This window comes from Pteropus vampyrus, unplaced genomic scaffold (assembly GCF_000151845.1).
Source record: "Pteropus vampyrus isolate Shadow unplaced genomic scaffold, Pvam_2.0 Scaffold276, whole genome shotgun sequence".
Classification (NCBI taxonomy): Eukaryota; Metazoa; Chordata; class Mammalia; order Chiroptera; family Pteropodidae; genus Pteropus; species Pteropus vampyrus.
In genome coordinates, this window is record NW_011889057.1 from 1,308,659 (window position 1) to 1,315,356 (window position 6,698).

Genomic DNA, 6,698 nt, shown 5'->3' on the forward strand with positions numbered 1-6,698 from the left:
TAAAACTATTTTAATCATGTCACTCATTTCTTAAGAAATTTTGTTAGTTCCCAATTTCCTATTTAGTAAATTAGGATTTTTAATATTCTCCAAATTGTAACCCTATTAAATCAGAGGGGATGCCTCACTTTACATCCATTTATATTGCTCAATCTTAGCACCCTGTTCGAATTATTCCCAAATCTCTCTCCTTGAGTGTAATTCTAAATCTTACCAACATCTAAGATTCAATTAATATCTCTCCAAAATATACCATTGTCTTGCTATAGTAACCAACTTTGGCACTACTTCTTCATACACCTTTTTAATGTAATTACCCCCACATATTGTAACACTTACTTATACTTTAATTATTTCATGTGTATTATTTTACATTTCCAACTGGATTTTCAGCTACTTTAAGATAAAATGTATTGCTCTACAAGGTTCTATAGCAAAACAATCTGGAGTGCATCACAGATGTTCATTTTTTTATTTATTAAATTCATTTGTATTCCCTTATTCTAAAAAGGTTTTTAGGTAACTTACAACAATATTAGTTAATAACTTATAGTAATAACTACAGTAATAGTTAATAGTAATGAAAAAATTGATTAAATTTATTAAAAACTCAATTTGTGTCATGTATTTTTCTAAACACTTTTACATAGACTGTGTATTTTAACCCTAAAATAATTTTATCTACTAGTCTTAAACTCTTAAGTACTGTTTTGATTATCATTGTAATTTTAATATCAAGGGCAGAACCCAAATTCTAATCCAGAAATTCTAGCTTCAAAAACAACATTCTTAACCATTAAGCAACTGTACTATAATTAAATTCAACAAAATATAAGTGACAATATCACACAAAACCAGTAGAAGTACAAACTCTCTATATAGGCTTGCTAGATTTAGCAAGCCAATGATTTAGCTTCAAGTACCCTCTTTGAAGGTATGGCAAATCAGAATTGAATAGAAAAAAGCCAAGTTTCCTTAGCACTAAATTCTAAAGGAAATTTCACATGCAGTGCTTAATTATTATGGGCAAAATAATGTGCAAAGGAAGCTGCACATGCTATCAACTTTCCATAAAAGCCAAGAATACTGCACTAAAAGATTTGTAGAAAACTAAGACAATGTGATCAATTTGAATACTCTTAGGGTCAACTTGATCCAAATATGCAATTTGTAATAATAGCTATAGTGGTGATAATAGCATAGGCACTATTTATTTATTTATTTATAACAGATAAGCTTTTCAGAATTGGGAAGATAAACCCTTTTTCTGTTGAAGGCCTGAAATGGTGATATTTAAACTTTCTCCATTCACTATATTAAATTTCATCTATTTTTTTTTTCATTTATTACTTAAAAATCACTCCCAGATTCATCCCTTCCTTCCTATTTCTACTGCTACACTGGCTATTCAGGTTTGAAGACCTCTTCTTCTCAATCTAAATCTCATCCTAAGGTGGAAGCATTATGTTGATGTTTCTGAAACCAAATAAACAGATGAGGTGGTATCTTACTTAAAAGCTGAAGAACTTAATCAAAATTCTTACTTGTGAAAAAGCTTATTGTACTGCTACATGAGAGTACAACTTGAGATATCTTCAAGAAAAAAAGAATTTTTATTATTAGTTTTGGATCTGTTCCAAACTGTAACCAAAATCCAGATTATAGAGTCTCAGAACAAAATTATTGAGACATTTTTTTAAGAATAGAAATTTTGCAAGTACATGTTACCAGTCTTTCTGCTGGTATGTCTATTTTTCTGAGCAGCAAACATTACTAAATGCCTACTTCACTATGTTAGTTACAAAAAAAAAATCTCCAAATAACAGAATGGATGACAGTAACTAAAATTTAAAAGAAATAAAATACAGTGCTATTCTACTGTATTTAAGATTAACATCTGATGTGACAAAAAAACCTGGAATTGTCAATAGAAAGTACAAAATGGAGACTTTGGAACCATATAAACACTATCTCTGGCACACAGGAATTCACCAAATGTTTCTATAATTAAATATCCCAAAATTATGTTGAGATTAAATATCCCAAAATTATGTTGAGATTACGCAGCTTGGTCCACACTTGAAGTAAAAGACCAATGCAATAGACAATGCAAAAGGCAATGGTATAGAAAACTATGAAAAAAATTGATGTAACTAATTAATAAAATTAATGAATTAAGAAAATAAGTGAAAATTTAATTTAAAACCTATCTGCTATATAATTCTCCTTAAAGAATAATATTTATACAGGTATATACAGAAACATTAATGTCAACAATAGCTAGCTTTGAAAAAAATTAGCTTGTATGTATGTGTTTTATGTTTTGAATAGAAACAGTGTTTATACAAGATACTATTTTATTTAATAGTGTGTCAATTAAAGTATTAATTATTTAAAAAGCTAATTAAAGTAGACTTAGACTTTCCTTGGCAGATTTCTTCATCATATCATCTATAGATATAGATATATAGATTAAAAGAAAGATATGGTATATAAAGCTACTGCAGTGGATACTTTAGCTGGACGTACACGCATGATATATACCACAGATCAAAACAGATTTTATACCATGATGTAAAAATAACAAAAGTGGTGGATAAACACCTATCTCACAACTTATATCACATATATAGAACTTGCTGAACAAAAGACCTCTGCAATAGGAGAATAAGTCCAAGCTTCAATTCTTTTTTTGTCTAGGAATTCTCTCCCATCTTACAAACCTTCCAGCAGGAAAGGAGGAGAGCACAGAAATTCTTATTTGATGGATACTGTTATTATGCTCTATCTACTGTAACTGCTCATGCACCAGGTAAATCTTGAAAAATTAATCTATTTCACTAATGGGTTTTTTCAGGTTCTTCAGAAACACTCCCCAGTTCCTGAGTATCTCTCTTCTGTGGTTCTCTTGGTGAGAGTATTTACTGTAAATTCTTATCTGTTATTTAGTCTTGGCATTGGAAATCCTATGACATCACCAGCTTCTCTCCACTGAGGTCTGTTACCCACCTCCCCAAGAAGACATTTAACAGCACCTTAGAAAAGGTATATAACTCACATCTAGACCATAGGAAAAGCTCACACATCCCTTGCCCTGAAAAACTGTGGGGGTGAAAGCTGCCCATTCAGTCACATCTGTTTTCTTCCATCATCAAAGTATTTAGCTTGCTAATTTCTTGCCATTTCAAATTATAATAGAGTCAGAAACCTGCACACTGTATCCCAAAAACATTAGGAGATACATATTATGCTCTCTAAGTCAATTGGACCAAATTTCAATCTTGACGTCAACTTTTTTTTTCAATTATAATTGACATACAATATTATTAACTTCAGAATTAATATGGAAGCATATGACACCTCGAACCCCTGTGGACTAAGAGAGAGGTACACTACACAAGTTTTCCTCCCAATGCGTTCTAAATTTTTCATATCTTATATCCTCATTATAGGTGAAAGGTTGAGTTGTGTGGCTAAGTTTTAGCCACCTCTTTTCTAAGTTTGCAGCATGTGCTATAACTGCCTTTGGAATACAATATTCTAATGTTTTTTCACCTGAAAGTCAACTTCCTCAAGCTGCAACACTAGTTATATCTAACACCTATATGTTCCTTGTGTAACATATGAGAGTCTTAATTTAATCTGCATTTTTTTATAAAAGAAAGATAGCAAACTTTAGAGACTGTCTTAAGAACTGACTTTTTTCTTTTAATTGTGAAGAAGAGATAATTTTACTATTTGAATCTTGGGTCTATTTATCCACATTGAATAAATCCTTTAGAAATAATATCAGAAGAGGTGGCTAAAATAAACAATCTTGCAATATATTCCTTAAGTAGTTTTGGTGCTAATAGAGATTGTCCAGTAGCTTTTTCAATTTCAGAAGTTTGAGGAGATGAATGAGGAGAGAAAAAGTCACATAATGCCTGCACGATGGTCTATAAATCATTGTGACAATTGAGTTGTAACTATACAGACAGAAGAAACATGCCTCCCAGTCACCAGTGCTATTACGACTTCCCTTCTAGAAGTTTTAGCATTTATAACTACATCAAAAAACTTCCTTCATTATTCGTCCTACAAGTCAAACAAGTCCAGAAGCTCCCCACTGGGATTTATTATTCTCCTGTTGTTTTCAGGCACAGAATAGTTTGCAATAAGATTTAAATTTAATGAATTTCTGAGTAACTTTTGCCTCCATTTGGCATGGTGCCTTGCAGGCCTAGTCAAGTTTTGGTAATTTTTGTTGTTGTCATTGTTATAATTATTGTCTCTTAATTGTCATTATAAAAGTAAAAACAAAGAGTCAAAGGCCATGATTAAGTAAACATTTTCTAGGAAAGACATTCCTGTCTGCCAATAACTTTTTCATGATGATTTTCTTTTCCACAAAGCAATTGAGGGAGGAAAAAAGATCTTTAAATAAATACATAGATGTTTCCTTTGAACTTAGAGAGCATTACACCATCTCATTATGTTTGTCCCCAGGCTAGGCATGCGTGTAAAAATGCTCATGAACAGCTATATTAATTAAGAATTTATATATATATCTATGGTATTATATATTATAAATATATATCATATATGATATCATATAACAAATATATATCATACATATACAAACAATTTAAAACAAAAAAGGCTGACGGAAGACTAAACAATATTTAAGAAGAAAAACGGATACATACTCCAGTAAAATTTAAGATTATCTATAAAACAAATTTCTAAAACCCTTCAGAAAGAAAGAATAGATAATCTTTAAAAGAATAAGAATGATATTGTCCTAATCAAGAACTTAGGACCTAAAATTTATAATTTAAATGCAAGGGTGTTATAAAAATATTCTCACATACACAGGTCCTAAGAAACTCTACCTCAAAAAATGAACCTTTTGAGAATGCTTAGAAGAAGTATAAAGAGGTAGAGTAGCATAGTGAATAAAAGTAAGTTTGAAATCCATTAAATAGTATATTAGAGTTCTCCAGAGAAACAAAACCCAAAGGATGGATTTGACAGACAGATGATAGTTGATAGATTGATAGACAGATAGTTGATAGATAGTTGATAGACAGACAGACAGACAGATGATAGTTGATAGATAGATTATAGATAATTAGATGGATTGATCTAGAATGAAATTTTTATTAAAAAGAATTGGCTCATGTAATTATGGAGGCTGAGAAGTCCCACCATCTGCCTTCTGCAAACTGGAGACCCAGGAGAGTGGTATGTAAACTTCAGTCTGAGGCCGAAGACCTGAGAACTACCAATGCTGTAAATTCGAGACCAAGGGTAGGAGAAGATGGATGTTTCAGTTAAAGCAGTCAGGCAGAGAGAGAAAATTCAACCATCTTCTGTTCTATGTGGGTTGATGAGGCCTGCAACATTGAGGAGGGCAATCTGCTTTACTCAGGCTACCAGTTCAAATGCTAACCTATTCCAGAAACACCCTCAAAGACATGCCCAGAAATAATGTTTAATCGGATATCTCAGTGTCTCATGAACCATTCAAGTTGACCAATAAAATTACACATCAAATCCACTCCATGTCTACGGCCATGCCACCCTGAACAAGCCCGATCCCGTCTGATCCCAGAAGCCATGCAGGTTCGGGCCTGGTTAGTACTTGGATGGGAGACCACCTAGGAAGACCAGGTGCTGTAGGCGTAAAAAAAAAAAAAAAAGATTTTTAAGCCAACAAGGTCCTTGCAATCAAGGGTTGCCTCACCAATTAAAAAAAAAAATCCACCCATTGTTACTTGGAACCTATACGCATCTCTGTAAACTATATTTAATTTGAAAATAGATGCAATAATAAGGTCATAATTCCACCTAACATGATACATCTATCCATACAACCAAAAATACACTAATCCCTTCCTTGAATTATGTTTTCTCTGCTCCTTGATATTCCATAACTTAAATACTATAAAGTTACCAATATTTAAATCCTATGATACACGTACTTCAATATATTAAAGGTCATATATGACAAGTCCACAGCTAACATCATACACAATGGCAAAAGGTTGAAAGTTTTTTCCCTTAAGATCAGGAACAAGACAAGGGTGCCTACTCCTGTTCAGAGTATTAGAGTTCTAGCCAGAGCAATGAGGCAATAAAAACTTTTTAAAAGGCGTCCAAATTGGAAAGGAAGAAGTAAAACTGTCTCTCTTTGCAGATAACATGAGCTTATATATAGAAAACCCTAAAGATACCACCAAAAAAAAAAAAAAAAACTGTTAGAACTAATAAATGAATACAGTAGAGCTGTAGGATACAAAACTAACTTTAAAACTTTGTTGCAATTCTATACTATCTGAAAAGAGAAAGCATATGAAAAAGAGCTGCCCAAAGATAAATTTTTAAAAACATTTATAATAGAATAAAAAATAATAAAATAGTTTTCCCATTCTTTAGGCCATCAGTTCACTTTGTTGATTGTTTCTTTTGCTGTGCAGAAGCTTCTTAGTTGCACAGCAAAAGAAACAATCAACAAAGTGAACAGGTAACCTACAGAATAGGAAAAAATATCTGCAAACCATATATCTGATAAGAGCTCAATATCCAAAATATATAAAGAATTCGTATACTTCAATAGCGGTAAGTGCTTACAAGGATGTGGAGCAAAGGGAACTCTTTTGCATTGTTGGTAGGAATGTTAAATTGTGGCAGCCACTGTGGAAAACAGATTGGAG

General features: G+C 32.1%; 1 pseudogene; it reads left to right on the forward strand.

Moving 5' to 3' along the window:
• Positions 1-5,548: 5,548 nt before the first annotated feature.
• On the forward strand, positions 5,549-5,667 carry LOC111729723 (annotated as a pseudogene).
• Positions 5,668-6,698: the final 1,031 nt, after the last annotated feature.